This window comes from Henckelia pumila, chromosome 2 (genome assembly GCF_033568475.1).
Source record: "Henckelia pumila isolate YLH828 chromosome 2, ASM3356847v2, whole genome shotgun sequence".
Taxonomy (NCBI): domain Eukaryota; kingdom Viridiplantae; phylum Streptophyta; class Magnoliopsida; order Lamiales; family Gesneriaceae; genus Henckelia; species Henckelia pumila.
This window is the reverse complement of record NC_133121.1, coordinates 73,671,747-73,693,970: the sequence shown is the minus strand read 5'-3', so window position 1 is coordinate 73,693,970 and position 22,224 is coordinate 73,671,747. Positions and strand designations below refer to the sequence as shown.

Below are 22,224 nucleotides of genomic sequence, written 5' to 3'. Positions count from 1 at the left end.
CACTTGTCGGATGGATGGTTCTTCCCACAGTGATCACACTTGTCCTTCTTACCGAAACGGACAACACCTCCAGAACCCGAGAGAAAGACTTGTTCCACCGAATGCTGTCCTCTGCCTGGTGACAACGGCTCACCAAACCCTCGTAGGACATGTCGTCACCAACCGCCACACGGTCATGGATCTCAGGGTTAAGGCCCTGAAGGAACAGATTATACTTCATCTCTGAGCTATCAGCAATCTCGGGGCAATAGGATAGCAGATCAAAGAATCTCAGCTGATACTCATCAATAGACATGGCTCCCTGTCGCAGACTCAGTAGCTCGCCTGCCTTCGACTGACGGAGTGCAGGAGGAAAATACCGCTTTTGGAAAGCTGTGCGGAACTCGGCCCAGATGGCCACTCCTCTCGCCGCAACAAAAGGTGCAGAAGTAAACCTCCACCACCTGCGCGCACGCTCATCTAGAAGATAGCCAAGGGTCTCCACCTTCTGCTTCTCGGTGCATTGGAAAGTCTAAAAAGTCATCTCCATGCGGTCTAACCAGTTTTCCGCATCCTCCGGAGACTCACCTCCAACTAAGGGCTTAGGACCCATAGCTAAGAATCGGCGCACAGTGAAACGCTCGTCTTCATGGTGACGATGACGTCGTTCTCGACGAGGCTCCCGGTCGGCATCACCCCAACGCCCACCAACACTGCCATGAGAACTCTGGTCGTCACGATTTGACATCTACAAAAATACCTCAAGATGAGACTAAATCCCAAGAAATCTTTTGCATGCTCTGATACCATAAATGTAGTGACCCTTACCTGGATCACCTACTAAACAGAACTTATGCGTGCAATTAACTTAATTAAACAGATATCAGAATAAAACTGCGGAATCCAGAATCAAAATATACAATCCCAAATAAAGGAATCTGTAATTTATCCAATAATATACAACCAAATTGAATAGCTGTATAAAACCCAAACAATAGTAATAAAATCTAAGCGAAGCTCCAGCTGGCCAACCACTGACTAGCCCCTCCTGGATCCACCCTCCTCGTCCAAACGCAAACCTGCCCCATGGAATAGGGTGTCCAGAAAATACAAAGTACGAGACGTGAGCATAAAACGCTCAGTGCGAGAGTATGAGTATACATGCATGCAAAGTGAACTCCCTATAGACTCGAGGTCAAGGATCAGATAACAGAGACAGACCGGGCCTTGGTATGTAGCACGCTGTGCCGTCGCTTCAGGAGGTGGCTCCCATACCGAGATAACCGTGGACACGCCGGACCCAAATCGATGGAAGTCCATCCACTAACAGGATAGGGTATAACCCTACTAACAGACATCTCGAAGGAGATACAGCAAGATGCAAATGAATGCAGCATAATATCATGGCATATAAATCATGCAGTCATATAATACATGCATACTCAGTCAGGATATCTCGAACAGTACTTTTGTACCTCAATACAGTGCAAGCTCTACCAACTCTAGGTCCACGCCTATAGTCTGCTCTACACTGCCAAATGATACTACTATCATTAAAGTGCTCTAAAAGCCATAACTAAGCTATTGCATACTCCTAAATATTTATAGGAAGCAAAAGCTATACCTTCGTCCGTCGTTAGCCCTTTGATGTCGATGCCTCCAGAACTTGGGCACAACTCCGCTACGACTACCGAATGCCTCGCCGACCTCCGGACCAAGCCTAGGAAGACTAGAACAGCTCCAAAAAGACTAGAAAGGAAAGGAGAACTTGGAATTGGAAAATGAAAGTGAAGGCTTGGCCTTCTATTTATAGACAACGATCGAAACTTCCGATCCTTGATCGGAACGTCCAAACCCCGATCGGAACGTCCGATCCTGCCATCGGAGCTTCCGAAGATCCTGATCTGCCACGTGTCAAAATATCACTTGTTGACTCCGGATAGGGGTGATCGGAGCCTCCGGTCCTGATCGGAGCTTCCGATCCAACCACACGTCATGCCTGATGTAATAACATCGGTGCCTCCGATCGCTCATCGGAGCTTCCGATCGTGCCTTCGGAGCTTCCGATCCGTCCGATACCCAATTCAATTAATTAGAATTAATCCTTTAATTACTCAATTAGGGTACGGGCTACTACAAAAACTTCTAATATGTTCTCAATAAAATCAGAGAATATGCTAACCATACATCGTTGGAATGTGGCTGGTGCATTGCAGAGTCCAAAGGGCATACACCGAATGTCATCTTCTCCTGAACCTCTGGTGCAATTGCAATTTGAAAATATCCAGAATATCTATCAAGAAAACAATAGTAAGAATGAAACGCTAATCTTTCAATCATTTGATCAATAAAAGGCAGATGGAAATGGTCCTTTCGGGTTCCAGCATTCAATTTTCTATAATCTATACAAACCCTCAACCCATTCTGAATGCGGGTGGAAACCAATTCGTCATCCTTGTTCTTCACTACTGTAATTCCAGTATTCTTGGGAACCACTTGGACAGGGCTAACCCACTGGCTATAAGAAATTGGATAAATCACTCCAACTTCAAGGAGTTTGAGTATTTCTGCCTTCACCACCTCCATCATAGGTGGATTCAATTTCATTTGCAGCTGACGCGAGGGACTTGCTCCCTCTTCCATAAGAATCCTATGCATGCATGTAGAAGGGCTGATTCCCTTGATGTCTGCAATAGTTCATCCTATAGCAGTCTTGTGCTTCTTTAAAACCTTTACGAGTTGCTCTTCTTGTTCTTCCTCCAAGCTGCTAGAGATGATGACTGGAAATGTTTTTCCTTCTCCCAGGAAAACATATTTGAGATGTTTGGGCAATGTCTTTAGCTCAAGGACTGGTGCCTGCAAAACTGATGGAAGACTCCGGGTATTAGGTATTGGTAAAGAGATATATGAAAGATTACCTGATTGAGGAAGCTCAGGGGCACAGTTCGGAATTGTAACAATCTCTTTTACTTCTTCACTGAAACAAACTTCCTCGTTAACCTTTTGAATGGGTGCTATAATAACCACCTCTAGCTCATCTTTTCCTGCAAGCTCAAAACACTCTTGTGCCAACTAATCCACAATATCAACAGAATAAGACAATCACCACCATTAGAAAATTTCATGGCATCATAGATGTTAAATTTAACGACCTCACCATCAAATTCCATTGTAAGTATGCCACTGTTAACATAAATTTTTGTCATTGATGTTTTTAAAAATGGTCTGACTAACAGAATTGGACTATTGTGATCACCATTTTCTATGTCAAGTACATAAAAATCAACAGAAAACACCAAATTATTTACTTGCACTAACACATCTTCTACTACTCCCCTAGGGTATGCATTAGATCTATCAGTCAATTGTATGACATTTCCAGTTTTGTTCAAAGTACCAAGCTTCAAGGATGCATAAATAGAATATGACATGACATTTATTGATTCTCCTAGATCTAACATGGCCTTTTCACGTCTAACATTCCCTATGGTACATGGGATAGAGAACATACCTGGATCTTTGCATTTTGCAGGAAATTTCCTTTGGATCACAGTAGATACATTTTCTACCAACTCTATCTTCTGACATCCCTTCAATGTCTATTTCCTTTTCACAGTGCACAATTCTTTCAAAAACTTCACATAGCGAGGTACCTGCTTAATAGCATCTAGCAATGAAATGTTTACCTCACATCTACGAAAAGTGTCATAGAGTTCCTTAATCCCTTCATCTTTCCTAAATTCTTCAAGTACTAAGGGTAAAAGGGCTACGGGGTTTATACTCAGAAAGAGGAGGATACTTACCTTTTTGCGCTTCTCCTTGAGTTGCTTCTTTATCCTCCATCTTCTTCTCTTCATTTTGTTCCTTCTTTGACGAAGCATCAACTACCTTATCTTTAACCTTCAAATCTTTCCGATTCCTGAGAGTGATTGGACTAGCATTCTCCCTTGGGTTAGGGACCGTTTGAGATGGTAAAATGTTGGAATGTTGCGTTTCCAGCTTGTTGATTGCAATGACGAGCTGTCCCATTTGGTTATTCAAGTTTTGGATACTTTCTCAGGTTTCCTGTTGGAAATTCAGAGTATTAGTTGCAAGATACTTAACTATATTTTCAAGAAACTCACCTGGAGCTAGAATTTGAGGATGCTGTTGTTGTGGAGGATACGGTGGTCTGTAAGCTTGATTGTGCGGTTGTGCATGAGGTGCAGGCGGATTCATCGGAGGGTTTCCGTATCTAAGATTTGGATGATCCTTCCAACCTAAATTGTATGTGTTGGAATAGGGATCATACTTCCGCTGTGGTGGACCAGGAAATCCTCCAGTGGCATTCACTTGTTTGACCGATTCATCCAGAAGTGTGGGACACATATCAGTTGCATGTCCCACTGCAGCGCAACTTCCACATGCCTTTGCAGTCTGTCCATTTCCTACAGTCATTTGACGCACAAGAGACGTCAGTTCAATCAATTGTTGCTCAAGTGAAGAAACATTTACCTCATTATTATTTTTGGGTGCATGATCACTTTTGTTGGTGCCAAATGCTGAGAATTGGCAGCCATGTTCTCAATTAAGTTCCTTGCCTCTCGTGGAGTTTTGTCCACAAAAACTCCTCTAGCCGCATCTACCATGCTCCTGTCATGAGGCAACAAACCTTCATAGCAATATTGAATTAAAAGATTCTCACTTATCTGATGTTGCGGACAGCTAACACAGAGCTTTTTGAACCGCTCCCAGTATTCATGAAGTGACTCCCCCATATATTGCTTGATGTCGTATATTTCCTTTCTGATATTCGCTACTCTAGAAGTTGGGAAATATTTCTCCAGAAAGATTCTCATCATTTTAGTCCAGGTTATGATGGATCCAGAAGGTAAATAATACAGCCAATCCTTTGCAGCATTCTTCAAAGAAAAAGGAAAGGCTCTCAGTTGGATATGCTCCTATATTATTCCATGGGGTTTCATACTCATGCATACCACATGGAATTCCATCAAGTTCTTGTGAGGATCCTCACCTGCAAGACCATGAAAAGAAGGCAATAAGTGAATCAGTCTAGATTTTAACTGAAACATAACATTAGCTTCTAGAGTAGGAAAAGTAATGCATAAAGGTTTCTGGTTTAGATCAGGAGTGCCAAGTTGTCTCAGGCTCAGATTTGCGTTGGCAGCCATCTCTTCCTCAGGATTTTCAGTTTGATGTTCGTCGTCTTCTAATCTCTGCTGAGCTTCTCTTTGTCGTCAGTGAAAAGTTCTGTCGATCTCAGGATCATTGGATAATTCTTCTACAGAAGACTCACCTGAAAGCATTAACGAACCAGAGAAGTGCTAGAAGAAAAGAAAGAACAAATTAGAATAGAAAAAAATAAATAGAGCACAACTAAATTAAACACCGTCCCCGGCAACGACGCAAATATTTGGTAACGCTTAGTTGTGTCACGCCCAAATTAACCCAACTCAGATTAACTTAATAAACATACAGTAGCGAGAGTAGGGATCGATCCCACGAGGAAAGTGAAATTTATTTGTGTTCTTAAAAAGTACTGAAAATAAATAAAAGGGGATTTTTGGATTTTGGAATTAACTAACTAAAATTAAAAGCAAATAAAATAAATTTTATCACTAACATGCAATATTAAAATAATAACGAAACAATTAATTAAAACAAGTCTTGTTATCGGTCGACTACACCCTTGAAGTTATTCACTCGATCATCGATTCTCTAAAAATAATTAATTAACATTGAATATTCATCATTGAAAACTAAATTTCTATCTCTCCTTAATTTTTAGTTAATTAGACACAAGCGTTCTAAATTAACCCTTCCAATAAATCAACCAAGATACAAGCGATCCAGATTTAAATTTAAGGTAGCACTCAAACTAGTAAGACTGATGAATCTAGACAACACATACACAAGTGGATGAATTTTATCTAGTCAAGAGAGGTTCCTATGAATTAATAAATTCACAAGCGGAAAATGTTAATCGTATTTGCTTCGCGAATTAGAGGGATCAAACAATTACATTGATATCTAATTAAGCAATAGATTGTATGATAAAATCATAGGGTGATCAAGCCAATAATCTCACATACTAGCATAAAATAAATCTCAAACAACTTTTGATATCCAAATAAAAAACAAACACTGTGATAGGAGTCATTTTTGTGCGTTATTTTTGCTTGTTTTGTGTTTGTTTTGCATTAGTTTCATTTTCGTTGTGTCTATTTTTACCATTCTTGTTTTGTTTATTGTTTTAAAGTTTTTTTGTAGTCACTCCTCTGTTTATTTATTTTTATTGCATGAAATCACCAAGAAATGTTGATACTTGGTGAGAAGGTGATGCACAATTGAGGCGGTGAGGATAGCGCAAGAAGAAAAGCACATTTCTGGAAAAAGACGAGGCGCCCGCGCAGCAATTTTCTACCGCGCCGGCGCACTCATCATTTGTAAAATAGTAGATGGCAGAAAGGCATGGCGCCCGCGCGGCAATTTTCTACCGCGCGGGCGCAACCACGAACTTGGGAAACAGGAGTAGCCAAATTTTCAGGCGCCCGCGCGGTAATTTTTTACCGCTCGGGCGCGATGCGCTGACGTGAAATTTTTTTTTTTTTAGAGAGTTTATTTCGGGAAGGATTCTTGGGGGACTTTAAATACAATTCTTTCTTTAGTTTTTGAGGAGAGAGACGGACGCACATCAGGAGGCAGACGGCGGCTGAGCAATTCAAGATTTCTCTTCTCCGTTGGGAGTTTTTCTTTTCTTCTCTTCTGAATTTTTATGTTAAACACTTTTGAGATTGAATTTTTGTAATGAATTCCAGTAGCTAAGTTTTTATTTTGTTGGAATCGAGGGGATCCTAACCCCGAAACACTGTAGTGTGATTGAATCACCGGACGTATTGAGATTTGATTTAAGTTTATAATTGATTTTATCATGTTTTTCTTTCTATGTTGATGATTAGCTACCCTTAACATAGATTCGTAAATTGTGAATTGCTATCGAGAGATAGGTTCCTAATTAGGACGAATGATAGAATCCATGGACTTAAAATATGCATAGAGATATGGTATTTAGTACATGTTGATAGCCATAGACCACCAGGTTGAAAGTTGTAGAATTCATAGAACGCAAAGCAATCAGTCATGATAAATAATTAAAGAGATTTAATTATTTCACTGATTTGATTAGTTTGACATCACCTCAAGAGAGAGTGTCAATGTTACAGGAATTTTTGTCAAATTTATAAGAATAAATTAAATTCCAATCGTCTAGTTTAATTAGGGGAAAGGTGAACCGAAATTCCAACAAAATCATTTTGAATTGTTGTTCTTCAGTCTGAGAATTAATTGTTTGGTAGTGAAATCCACTTTTATTTACGTTGAGTTCTTAATTAATTTTAAATGTTAGATAATTCCAAAATCAAATTTGAGATACTTTGTGTAGTTGAAAATCAACGAGACAAATTACTATTGCTAGTCCCTGAGGACGATACTCGTACTCAGTACATTTTATTATAACTTGAATCGTGCACTTGAGATTATTATCGACTGGATTTGAGAGATTTTTAAAGAAAATTTAAGTGTTAGTAATCCGTTGATCAAGTTTTTGGCGCCGTTGTCGGGGACTAAATAGATTTTAATTTGTTTTATTTGATTTTTCTCTATTACAATTTTAATCACTCATTTCCATCTGTAGATTGCAGGATTCTCTTGCAGTACATGCAACACTCACCTGAGGAACTATTGCCTTTTGATTCAGAAATCGAGAGAACTTTTCATAGGAGAAGAAGGCAACAACAACAACAAGAAATGGAAGAAGAACATGAACAGGAACAACCAGTTTACAGATCCATGATGGATCTTGCCTTGCCAAACATTGAAGGTGCTAGACCAAGCATCATCCGGCCATCTGTAGCAGCTAATCACTTTGAGATAAAGCCGGCCATTCTTCAAATGATTCAGAACACACTTCAATTTTGTGGGAGTGTCATTGATGAACCATATGTACACATCACAAATTTTTTGGAAATTTGTGATACATTCAAGATATAGGGAGTTTCTGATGACGCTATTCGGTTTTATTCCTTTTTTCACTGCGAGACAAGGCAAAAGCATGGCTAACGAATTTACCTGCAGGTTCCATCACAACTTGGGATGATTTGGCAAAGTCTTTCCTCACCAAATACTTTCCACCATCTAAGTCAATGAAGCTGAGAGCTGATATCACAACTTTTTCCCAAGGAAAACAGGAAACGTTTTACGAAGCATGGGAGTGCTACAAGGATCTACTGCGGAGATGTCCACACCACCAATTACCTGAGGGTCTTGTGGTACAAACTTTTTATTATGGTCTTTCTCACTCAAATCGTACCATGTTAGATGCAGCTGCAGGTGGAAATCTTCTGCGAAAATCATCAGAGGATGGCTTTGAATTAATCGAGGAAATGGCATCTAGTAGCTATCATCCTCAATCTGAAAGGGGTGCAGCCCGGAAATCTACTGGAATTCATCAAATTGATGCATTCACATCAGTGGCTGCTCAACTTGAAGTCATGAACAAAAGGATTGAGGAACTAAGCGTGGGAAACTCTGTGATGCGAGTACAAGAAGTGTGGTGTGAAAAATGTGGTGCAGAGCATTTCACGAAAGACTGTCAAACATTTTCTCAACCGGAGGGAGTTATGGCAAGTCACATGGGAAATCAAAATCTCCCAAGGAATGACCCATTTTTGAATTCATACAATCCAGGGTGGAGACAGCATCCAAATTTCTCGTGGGGTGGACAGAATAATAAAGCATATGGGAATCAAAACTACAGCAGGCAGCCTCAAGAGGAGAAATCATGCTTGGAGCAGATGATGCAGAAGTTTATATCATCTACTGAAACCCGCATGTAGAATCAAGATGCATTGATAAAGAATCTGGAGAATCAAATAGGGCAATTGGCCAAATCAATTTCGAGTAGAGATCAGGGTACTCTGCCAAGTGACCCTGAGAAGAATCCGAAGGAACAGGTGAAAGCAATTGAATTAAGGAGTGGAAAGACGGTCGAGCCTAAACCAAAAAGCGAGAAAGAGCCAGAAACAGTTACATCAGAAAAAACTTCAGGCAAGTCGTCTATCTTAACACCCCCACCCACTTCACAATCAAAAATTTTTGTGCCACCACCTTTTCCTGCATCTCTTAAGAAGGCCAAGCTAGATTCTCAGTTTGGTAAATTCTTAGAAGTGTTTAAGAAATTGAATATCAATATACCCTTCGCTGATGCACTGATGCAAATGCCAAGTTATGCGAAATTCTTGAAGGGGATCCTCTCTAACTAGAGGAAATTGGAGGAGCATGCGATGATAAGTCTGACGAAAAACTGCTCGGCACTGGTGCAGAATAAAATCCCACTAAAGAAAAAGGATCCATGGAGTTTCTCTATACCTTGTGTAATTAATGATGTTCAATTTCATAAGGCTTTGTGTGATTTGGGTGCGAGTATAAATCTAATGTCTTACTCTGTGTTTAGGAAATTGAGCTTGGAAGAACCAAAGTCCACCAGAATGTCGTTACAACTGGCGGACAGGTCCATCAAATATCCACGGGGTATAATCGAGGACGTACTTGTAAAAGTGGACAAATTCATCTTCCCCGTGGACTTCGTAGTGTTAGATATGGAAGAGGATTTGGACATGCCACTCATTTTGGGTAGACCTTTCCTGGAAACAGGAAAGGCACTAATAGATGTCCAGAAGGGAGAGTTGCTTTTGAGAGTGGGAGAAGAGAAAATTTTGTTTGATGTTTTTAATGCTTTAAAATTTTCTCAGAATAATGAAGAATGTTTTCAACTAGATGTAGTGGATTCACTGTTATTTGATTATGTGCAGGATACATTTCAGGAACCATTAGAAATTGCACTTATATCTGAGCATGTGGACGATTTCAGTGATAAAATTGAAGGGATGACTGCATATTTGAATGACAACCAGTCATGGAGAAGAGGTGGAAAGCTTAGACTTGAAGATCTTGGCAACCGGAAGGATTTAGTCCTTCAGAAACCAAGCATTGAGGAACCACCCACTTTGGAATTGAAACCATTGCCTACCCATCTCAAATATGTATTTTTAGGTGAGAATGATAATTTACCTGTCATAATTTCTTCTTCTTTGACAGGTGAGATGGAGGCCAGACTTATGGATGTGCTCGAAAATCACAAGAGTGTGTTTGCTTGGAAAGTGGCAGATATCAAAGGAATAAATTCGTCCATATGCATGCACAAGATCTTAATGGAAGATAGCATCAACCCATTAGTCCAACCACAGAGGAGACTAATCCCGAATATGTAGGAAGTTGTAAAAGCTGAGACGATCAAACTGTTGAATGCAGGTATCATTTATCCTATTTCTGATAGTCCATGGGTGAGTCCAGTGCAGTGTGTACCAAAGAAAGGGGGGATAACTGTCATAAAGAATGAGAATAATGAATTAATACCTACTAGGACAGTTACAGGTTGGCGTGTGTGCATAGACTATAGAAAATTAAATGACGCGACCCGTAAGGATCATTTTCCTCTCCCGTTCATTGATCAAATGCTAGAGAGATTGGCTGGGTATGAGTTTTACTATTTTTTAGATGGGTACTCAGGATACAATCAAATAGCGATTGCACCTGAAGACCAAGATAAAACGACTTTCACTTGCCCATATGGTACGTTTGCTTAGAGACGTATGCCTTTCGGATTGTGTAACGCTCCTGCTACTTTTCAGAGATGCATGACTGCCATTTTTCATGATATGGTCGAAAATTTTTTAGAAATTTTCATGGATGATTTCTCTATTTTCGGTAAATCTTTTGATGCATGTCTGCATAACTTGAATTCTGTTTTAATGGGATGCAAGGAGACAAATTTGGTGCTGAAATGGGAGAAGTGTCATTTCATGGTGACAGAAGGTATAGTTTTGGGTCACCGAATTTCTGAACAGTGGATCGAGGTGGACAGGGCCAAGGTGCACGTTATTCAAAATTTGCCGCCACCCACGACAGTCAAGGGAGTTAGAAGTTTCTTAGGACATGCTGGTTTTTATCGGCGATTTATTAAGGACTTTTCAAAAATTGCCAAACCTCTGTCTTCTTTGCTAATGAAAGATGCCCTTTTTGATTTTGATTCAAATTGTTTGCAGGCCTTTGAGGTGTTGAGAGAAAGACTGGTGACTGCGCCAGTACTGACATCGCCAAACTGGGATCTTCCATTTGAGGTAATGTGCGATTCCAGTGACTCTGTTGTTGGTGCGGTACTCGGCCAACGAATAGACAAGGTATTCCGAACTATCTACTACGCTAGTAAGACTCTTAATGAAGCTCAGCTAAATTATGCCACCACTGAAAAGGAGTTGTTAGCTGTAGTATTTGCACTGGACAAATTTCATTCGTACCTTGTACTTTCAAAAATCACAGTTTACACAGATCACTCTGCTATTAAGCACTTGTTGGAAAAGAAAGATGCAAAACCTAGACTGATTAGGTGGATCTTACTTTTGCAAGAATTTGATTTAGAGATTAGGGATAAGAAAGGTGTTGAAAATGTAGTAGCTGATCATCTGTCTAGATTAGAATGCATTCCTGATGATGCACAAAACGAATTAGAGGACATAGATGATTGGTTCCCTGATGAAAAACTTTTCGCCATAGAGAGTTCACCATGGTATGCACATTTTGCTAATTTTCTGGTCACAAGCACACTCCCACATAATCTATCTTTCCATCAGAAGAAAAAAATTTTATTGGATGTCAAGCACTACTTTTGGGAGGAACCATTTTTGTTTAAAATATGTGCTGACTCAATGATTCGGAGATGTGTGGCGGAAGGAGAAATGCAAAGCATCCTCAGTCATTGTCATGATCGTGAGGTAGGTGGTCATGCTGGGCCAATCAAGACTGCAGCAAAGGTACTTGAATGTGGGTTCTATTGGCCCAACCTTTTTAAGGATGCGCGCTTGTTTATCTTAGCTTGTGATAGATGTCAGCGGACAGGTAATATCTCTAACCGAAATGAAATGCCTTTACATAATATCATTGAGTGTGAGATATTTGATGTTTGGGGAATAAACTTTATGGGACCATTTCCACTTTCTTTGACAATAAAATATATTTTGGTCGCAGTCGATTATGTTTCAAAATGGGTAGAGGCCGAAGCTTTTGCAACAAATGATGCACAGGTTGTACTGAAATTTTTGAAGAAAAACATTTTTAATCGGTTTGGTACACCCCGTTCAATAATTAGTGATGGTGGCACCCACTTTTGCAATAAAATTTTTGAAAAACTCTTAAAGAAATATGGTGTCAAGCATAAAGTCTCTACCCCATATCATCCCCAAACCAGTGGCCAAGTGGAAGTATCAAATCGAGAGATCAAACAGATTTTGGAGAAAAGTGTGAGTACTAATCGGAAGGATTGGGCACTTCGACTTGATGATTCCTTATGGGCCTATAGGACAGCATTTAAAACATCTATAGGCACCTCCCCTTATAGATTGTTGTTTGGAAAGGCATGCCATTTACCTGTTGAATTAGAGCATAGAGCATATTGGACTATTAAGACTCTAAACTACGAATTTGCTGCTGCAGGTGAAAAAAGATTTCTAGAGCTTAATCAACTGGAGGAATTCCGCGACAGTGCATATGACATGGAGGTTTCGTACAAGGAACGAACCAAGAGAATACATGACAGGCGCATTCGACAGCGGGACTTCAAGGAATGAGATGCTGTGTTGCTGTTTAATTCCCGGTTAAGACTATTTCTCGGAAAACTGAAGTCTAGATGGTCTGGGCCCTATAAAATCACAAGGGTGTACCCATCGGGGGCCATAGAGATCAAAGATGCCCGTAACGAGTCGTTCATGGTCAATGCTCAAAGGTTATAACACTATGTGGGGGTGATGTGGATTCCATGCCAGTCATCACCACATTGACTGACCAAGACTAGTTTGTGGAGGATGAAAAGTCAAGCTCTTGACTTTAAATTGAGAACTACATTCTACCTTTTTCTTTTATTTATAAGCATTTTTGTTCATTTTAGTAAGTGTTAGAACTTTTTATGTTAATTCCTTTTATTTCTCGAGTTTGAGTACTGTCTCTGAAAAATTTTCAAAATGAGGGGGTGAGCTCGCGCGGCAGATTTCTGCCGCCCGCGCACCCAAAGCCACTGTCTCGCAAAATTTTTGAAAGAGGGGGTGTGCTCGCGCGACAGTTTTCTGCCGCCCGCGCACCCAAACCCACTGTCTCAAAAAATTTTTAAAAAGGGGTGTGCGCCCGCGCGGCACTTTCCTACTGTGCGAGCGCATCGCGCAGACTCAGATTTTAAATGCCCGATCCCCTTCTTTCTTTCTTTACTTCCCCTTCCCTTTTTCCTTCTAACCCTAATCCCTCCCGCTGCCATCTCTCTCTCTCATTCTATTACTATATTTCTTCTCTCAATTTCACAGGTTCAGCACTCAATTTCTCATCTTTATTGACATGGCACCCAAGAAACAGAAGTTTGCTACCTCTAGGGCCAACCCATCCAAAATCATAGAGGGAAAATTTATTTCGGAAGAAGCCAAGATGAGGTATGAGGAGGCCAAGGCTGCAAGGAATTCAATTGAAGAGAAGGGAATCGATCTCTCTGAAAGCCGCACCGCCTCCCTTGGCATCGTGGCTCGAGGATGGGCCGAGTTTTGCCGCCAACCTCTCGCGGTGTTAGTCCCGCTGGTCCGTGAATTTTATGCCAACACCGCCGAGCGTACCGATAGCACAGCTTTCGTGCGGGGTAAGATGGTTTCCTTTAGTCCCGCTGCTATTAATGAATTATTGAAAACTCCGGATGTAGATGATAGCCAATTTCAGGCATTTAAGGCTAACCCGGATTATAATGAAATCTCAAATGTCCTGTGCTATGATGGCAATGTGTGGAAGGATTCGGTAAAATTTATATCTTTTAAGGAAAAATATTTGCGGCTGGAACCGGCCTTGTGGTATGCTTTTCTGACTCACAGGTTGATGTCGGTGTCCACACCCATGATGTCACAATGAGCAGGGTGGTGCTGCTGTATGCCCTGCACAAGCAATGGCCGCTTAATGTTGGACGAATTATCAACCGAGAGTTGTACACGTCCATTCGCACGTCCAACATATCAATTTTTTTTCCGACCATTGTTTCTTTACTGTGTGTGCAAGCTGGTGTCCCATACAAGGACGACGAAGAATGGTTGCACCCAATGCAGGCAGTGGATAACACAATTTTGAAAGCAAAACATTCATTCCGCCTCCGAGAGTTTCAACCTCCTAGCCAGGCCAGCTCTGGACCCGGTCAATCATCAAGGAATGTGCTTAAGCCACCCCCTGCTCGCCGCACCACGAATGACACATTAAGCGAGATTTCGGCTTGGGTGCAACACATGGAAAAATGCCAAGAGGTGAACGCCGCCCACAATGAATCCACCAATGCCATGATGCGAGGACTGCTAGCAAATGCTGGGATGGACCCTGCCGCTTATCCAGTACCACCGCCGTATCCTCCACCGTTCCAATTCAAATATGCTCCACCGGTTCGGGATCTGCCCGAAAATCTTGATGAGGAAGAGTCTGATTAGTACCAGGGGAGTTTTTAGTGCTTTTTGTTTTTACTTTTCTTTTGTTTGTTTTTTAGGTGTGGTGGTGTTAAGTAGCATTGGGGACAATGATCGTCTTTAGTTTGGGGAGGTTGTGTTGTCTTTTGTGTTTTCATTTTATGTTCTTATTTTTGTTCGTTCGAGTCGTTTGTACTGTGGTTGCAAGTGTTGTGAATGAAAATCAAAAAAGCCAATGATGAAGAAAAAATTATATTACCGTTTTTTGCTTAAGTCCATGACTATCTTCTTTGTTTGACAAATCGTCTTGAACTAGTATAACCAAGTCGATGAATAGGTCTCAAAACACTCTGTGAGGTGTACTTCAATCTGAATTCAAAACATACAAACTTGTATATGATTGAGGCAATTTATTTGATCTTTGGGCTTAAATTATTTTTTTTTCGTGAATTACCCTAGAAGCCAAGTTGAACCTTTACGTTTACATGAGCACGAAAGGTGCATGATCTTATTTTTGTTTTGGTGTAATCATCACTTACCAGTGATGATTTTCTGTGTTGCATTGATGGATATCTGTTTGAGTTGACTGTGAATTGAAATGTGTCTAGAACAAGTTCGAACAACCCTCGAGGCGCAATATGGGTATACTGTGACTTAGGAGTGATATAGGCAATTCTTTCTGAATTTCGTTTGTGCCTTTCAAGCTACCCTTGATTTATTATGTCCCTAGTACCTAATTCGAGCTTAATAAAATAAATGAATGGCATACGTGAAAACGTGTGGTAAACCCCATTCGACATTATTTAATATCCTACAACTACTACCCATAGCTTAAACACTCATTCCTTCCTTGTGGGGAGTAAATTGAATGTAGATTATTTCTAAAGGTGCTCCAATTGCATAATGTGAAAAAGAAAATAGTGTGAATGCTGACTCAAAACAAAAGGGTAGTTGAAAAAAAGAATGAAAAAATTGTGGTGAAAGAGAAAAAGTGTTGTTGGTAGAAGGCAAGTGAAGAAAATTTCTGGAGATCAATGAAGTGAAAAGAGATGATGAATGTGAATAGAAAGAAGTGGAATTGAGAAAATAGATCATCGATTACTCCCTCTTTGAATTCTTTTCCTTCATTTGGAGCCATTAACCTAGCCTGACATTATAAGCTAGATAAGACCTATTGACCGAGTCACAGTCACCCAATATACTAGTGGAGAGGGGTTGTAAGAATTTTGCTTATGGACTATTGATAGACACGGTTAATGAATATGGATTCTTGATTAAAACAAACACACACTATTTTGCATTGAGTTATACCAGTCAGTAGAGTGTGTATCATTGAATACTCCCAAAGTCTTGATCCTATTATATCTGAAAAAGTTCTTATGATCCTAGAATGTGTGAATTGAATTCGGAGTAGAGTATTCCAAAAACGGACTTGCGAGATTTTGAAGTTTGCAAGGTTTGCGAGTTAAATTTTTTTTTTTAGGTCAGCATATGTGTATATGATTGGACTGTTTTTCTTTTGGAAGAAATTCTGAGGCTTGATGAAATTGATTTTACTTACTTGTTTTGTCGTTTTGTTGTGTCTGCTTGTTATTTGTCACCTATTTTGTTCGAGGGCGAACAAAAGGTTAGTTTGGGGAGGTTGATAGGAGTCATTTTTGTGCGTTATTTTTGCTTGTTTTGTGTTTGTTTTGCATTAGTTTCATTTTCGTTGTGTCTGTTTTTACCATTCTTGTTTCGTTTTTTTTTTTTTTTTTTTAAAAAAAAAACACCGCTGGGAGCGGGGGGTTAGGCAGACCCCTACCTGTATATAAACATAAAAAAGCGATACAAATAAAACCTAACGGAGGAGGGGGACTAGGCCAAGACCTCCCCAAAAGGCTATACAAAGGTAATAAGAACATCAGAACAGCTAGGGTATCGAAATATACAACCAAAGCATCCCTAGGAAATAAGTATAAACAAATAACATCAAAGATAGCTAACTAAATCAACGTCAGCAGGCATCCTGAGCAGCAAAGCTAGAAGAGAGCCACAGCTCGGCCCAGCAAAATCAAAAACGGACACTGAGGCGCGAAGAGTGGCTGGTATCAGCCTGTACAGTAAAACCTAGAGGAGATCCACAACTCCAGGCCAGCAAAATCAAATCCGACACTAAAGCGCGAAAAGAGGCTGACATCATCCAGAGCTGAACAGCAGATCAAAGCTATGCAAGAAATATGCCAAAAGTCATGATCAGCTGGGAAGTCACTATACATAGGCCGCGAGGAAAAAGAGGAGCGACCGCAAACCAGCAGACCCAGAGCAAAAAAGCAGGAGAATGGCGAAGGAAACTCAAGCCATAACCTAACTCCCAAGAAGACTAGAAATCCAAAAAGCGAGGGGCACGAGAGACCGCCCACAAAACATCCAAACAACAGCAAGAACCAGGCAAGGGGAAGCACAGAGAACGCCTGATGATCCATCACCCTGAAGAAAGCAAAGCAAGCGACAGGGGAACAGACTAACCCCAAAAACTCCGAAAAAGGGCCGGAGAGCTGTACCTGCAAAGAAAAATAAATTGCTACATATATCTAAATCTAGGATGACCTAGACCAAAAAGGAGAGCAAACAAAGAAAAAGAAATCCCAAGAGAAACGGCTATAAGCGAGCATGAGGCTCTAAGAAAACCTAGATCTAAGGTAAGGAAGCCCGGAAGAGTCAGAACGGGCCAACGCAGCGATGGGAGTGGTTAAAGAAACACCAATCTCCAACAAACACTGCCTATGATCATGAGCCTGCCGCGCCAACGCATCCGCAACCGAATTCCCTTCCCGATAGATATGCGAGAAATGAACCAGCCTATTCCGCACCAAAACACGCGTCCTTGAAACAATATGGTCCAAATCCCAACGGCACCTCCGAGATCTAAGAATCTGAATAGCAATCTGGGAATCAGTTTCAATCCAAAGGGGAAAAAGGCTAAGGTCAGAACAGAGAAGAATACCCCTCCAAATCGCCCAGAGTTCTGCACGGACATTGGACCCCAAACCAATGAACTCACTAAAAAACGCCAAGACCCTACCAGAAGAATCCCGGACAACCCCCCCCCCCCCCCCCCCACAGACGACTCACCCGGGTTACCTCTCGAGCTCCCATCCACATTGAGCTTGAAGGACCCAGGTGGAGGCCTCAACCAACGGACGATCGCAGTCTTGTGAATCCATTGGAGGCCGACCGAGATGTCCATCTTCCTCGCAGCCTGCAAAGCCCCCAGCCAAAGACGGGGCTTGATAACAGTTGCGGAATGAGCAAGTCTCAAATAAGACAAAATTTGGAACTTAACCTTCTCCGCAGAGTAGGGTAAGTGACGGTGCTTAGTATCATTGAGTGCAGTCCATAGGAACCAAAGCACGACAAAAGGAATGAATTCCCTCACATTACCCCCTGGAGACCACTCGCGACCCCTTTTCCAAGCACTGAGAAACAGACTGAAGTTCTCAGTGGCAGGGATGCGAACTCTAAAGATAGCCCCAAAGAAATGCCACACAGAGCGGGCGACGGGACCGTCGATGAAAATGTGAGTAAATGTCTCCGACATCTCACAGCACTGGCACTTGGACACAAGGGAGAAACCCCGCTGCTGGAGCACCTCATCCACAGGCAACCACTGATGCCAAAACCTCCACAGAAAGAAGGACATGGTGGGCCTCATCCAGCGACCCCAACAGGGAGTAAAGATATCCGAGACCGAGCCTCTCGGTCTGACCTGCTCCCAAGCAGATCTCACATAAAAGGAACCATCGGTGCTGTGGATCCAGATAGTCGCATCCGGTTTATCCACCAAAATAGGAATCTGAACGATCTCCTCCGCCACCGAGGGAGCGACGACAGCGCAAAGGAGATCAAAATCCCTGTATCCCTCCAAAAGAAAGCTGAAAACACGCACACACCGATCCCCTCTGACATTACACCTGCTCGACAAAGGGGCATCACCCAACCAAGTATCATCCCAAAAAGAGACATCCCCAAGACCAATCCTCCACCGGATACCAGGCTCCGCACGAGGTCTAATCTGGAGCAAGCGCCTCCAAGTGGGGGAAATGGCGCCACGAGAAGGAGCACAAATAGGGCTGACAGTCCGGCAATACTTCCTCGAAAGGAATCTCGCCCAGAGAGAGGAACCCTGCCGGAATCTGAACCACAGCTACCATTCTTGTTTCGTTTATTGTTTTAAAGTTTTTTTTTAGTCACTCCTCTGGTGTATTTATTTTTATTGCAGGAAATCACCAAGAAATGCTGATACTTGGTGAGAAGGTAATGCACAATTGAGGCGGTGAGGATAGTGCAAGAAGAAAAGCACATTTCTGGAAAAAAGACAAGGCGTCCGCGCGGAAATTTTCTACCGTGCGGGTGCACTCATCATTTGTAAAACAGTAGCTGGCAGAAAGGCATGGTGCCCGCACGGCAATTTTCTACCGCGCGGGCGCAACCACGAACTTGGGAAACAGGAGTAGCTAAATTTTCAGGCGCCCGCGCGGTAATTTTCGACCGGTCAGGCGCGATGCGCTGACGTGAAATTTTAATTTTTTTTTAGAGAGTTTATTTCGGGAAGGATTCTTGGGGGACTTTAAATACAATTATTTCTTTAGTTTTTGAGGAGAGAGACGGACGCACATCAGGAGGCAGACGGCGGCTGAGCAATTCAAGATTTCTCTTCTTCGTTGGGAGTTTTTCTTTTCTTCTCTTCTGAATTTTTATGTTAAACACTTTTGAGATTGAATTTTTGTAATGAATTCCAGTAGCTAAGTTTTTATTTTGTTGGAATCGAGGGGATCCTAACCCCGAAACACTGTAGTGTGATTGAATCACCGGACGTATTGAGATTTGATTTATGTTTATAATTGATTTTATCATGTTTTTATTTCTATGTTGATGATTAGCTACCCTTAACATAGATTCGTAAATTGTGAATTGCTATCGAGAGATAGGTTCCTAATTAGGACGAATGATAGAATCCATGAACTTAAAATATATATAGAGATATGGTATTTAGTACATGTTGATAGCCATAGACCACCAGGTTGAAAGTTGTAGAATTCATAGAACGCAAAGCAATCAGTCATGATAAATAATTAAAGAGATTTAATTATTTCACTGATTTGATTAGTTTGACATCACCTCGAGAGAGAGTGTCAATGTTAGAGGAATTTCTGTCAAATTTATAAGAATAAATTAAATTTCAATCGTCCAGTTCAATTAGGGGAAAGGTGAACCGAAATTCCAACAAAATAATTTTGAATTGGTGTTCTTCAGTCTGAGAATTGATTGCTTGGTTGTGAAATCCACTTTTTTTTACGTTGAGTTCTTAATTAATTTTAAATGTTAGATAATTCCAAAATCAAATTTGAGATACTTTGTGTAGTTGAAAATCAACGAGACAAATTACTATTGTTAGTCCCTGAGAACGATACTCGTACTCAGTACATTTTATTATAACTTGAATCGTACACTTGCGATTATTATCGACTGGATTTGAGAGATTTTTAAAGAAAATTTAAGTGTTAGTATTCCGTTGATCACACTGAAAATTAAAATTTCACAAGGCAAATAAATTCAAGGGTTTGTCTTTCTCAACCAAGAACTAAAACTTAGCCAAACATACTTTTGAAAATCCTTAGAAAATTCCAAAAGAAAAGATGAAATCTAAGAAAAGTAGGAATGAAACCTAGCCGCCAATGTGTTTTTCTCCTTCTATGCATCCAAGTCTGATTACAAGATAGATCAAAATCGGAATAAAAACCTAATTAAAGACTAGAGTCCTTCAAAATCAAATTTCCTTGTTTAAAAGATTTTTCCCGAAATCGACATCGCGCTCGATCGGTAATAAATGACTGATCGAGCGCACAAAGTTCTGATCCAAGGCTCCGTCTTTTCTTCTCCACCCGCTCGATCGGTATAATGTTGCGAATCGAGCGGAACATGCTCTGTCTCGAACTTCATTGTTCAATATCCGCGTCGCTCGATCGGTAACAAGCCACATATCGAGCGAGGTTCATTCTGATTCAATTTTTCAGCAAATGCTATTTCTTACACAATAAACCCGGGAGCGTGTTATGTAGACAGGATGCATAAAATATGAACAAAAGCTTAATTAAAACAAATGAATGCACTAAAAAACAACAATAAAATGACATTAAGACATGCAACAAAAATACAACTATCACCAGCCGTTTACTGGGGCTCCGATCGGAAATCTGAATGGTCATTAGATAGACAAGGTCCAAACAAATGTATTGGTACCAAGAAATCAAATTTTGGACAGTTAGATTGCCGAGAATCATCGAAATTTTTGATAAGACACTATTCATCTTCTTCTCCAGTTTTATTTTCATGACGTAAGCTCAATTTTGTTGGTTTTAAAGGTATTAGATGATACTATGAGGTGTGTAGAGCATTTTCCCGAGCTTTTTGTAGCATTTTTTGTTCGAAATTAAGGTAGATCGGAGCTTGAAGATCAACGCCGCCGTCGCTTGAAATTTGCAGATCCCGGCCGCCTCGATGGTTTGTTCTGATCGTGGTCTAGTGCGTTGGTATCTTCTCGTCAAGCTCTACAAGCTTTCCAAATTTCATGAATTTTGGAGAAGTTTTGACATCGCCGCCGGATGATGCCGTCATGCCCTCGTCTTCTCCGGCGAGCCACCGACCGTCGACATGCTAACCATTTTTTATCGTCTCTAAAAGATTCGTTGTACGTGGTTTGCTATGTGAAAACATGCAGTGTTGTACTTGGTGTTGTAACACCAATGACAACACAGTGCAGCGGAAATTAAAGCGTAAATAAAACACAAATATTTAATTTTTCACGAGTATAAAAAATCTTGCGGGTGCCTTGGGGCTAAATATCACTAGAAAAAGTAAGATCATTATTACAAAGAAATACTAGTGATTTTACGAAAATTCAATAAATCCTATATTTCTCAACAAGTTGAGAAATCAAACTTTCATGCTAAATAAATAGAGTAAAACAAATCATATGCAACTCTCGTTGTCTAAATTTAAAGAGACACAAAAAAATTTTCGAACAACACTATTCCCACAGTGTTGTCTCCGATGCCTTCAATACCAACGGCAACACGGGAACAAGCAATAAGGATGATTGCAAAACGTCTTCAAAAACCTTCAACTTCGTGTATGAAATTCTTCGATTGATGCTTTGGAAGTCAACGTCTGAAGCTCTATTCTGTTTGTGCACAAAATCCATTTAATTATAGATAAGTTTCCATGCATAAAAGGGATTTCCTTGTAGAGTCCTACACAATTAAGCAAACAAGTGTTTATTAGGAATATAACTCTATTAAGTATAAACACATATATCTTGATAATATTTAATAACCATAAAACTCTTCAATTCGATATCAAGATATAATTTAATCAAGTTAAATATCTATCCTAAATATATTATCGAGATCATAGAATATTTAACCATATCATATCAAATCTTTTGTCTAGAAGGCAAAATTCAATATTATAATTAACATGCTTAAAGAAAAGATTTTCAAGGAATTAAAATTCCTTTCAATCTCCCCCTTTTTTCCTTTCTGGACAAAACATGCACAAATAGTTTTAAACATAAACTCCCTCCGAGTTTAAAATGCTTCTCCCCCTAAACTGTAAGTCT

General features: G+C 40.6%; 1 non-coding gene across 1 annotated transcript; it reads right to left on the bottom strand.

The window, feature by feature from the left end:
- Positions 1-8,183: 8,183 nt before the first annotated feature.
- On the bottom strand, positions 8,184-8,290 carry LOC140885866 (small nucleolar RNA R71). The gene has a single exon (XR_012151279.1). It is a non-coding gene; the product is annotated as a small nucleolar RNA R71 (small nucleolar RNA).
- Between the last annotated feature and the right edge of the window lie 13,934 nt (positions 8,291-22,224).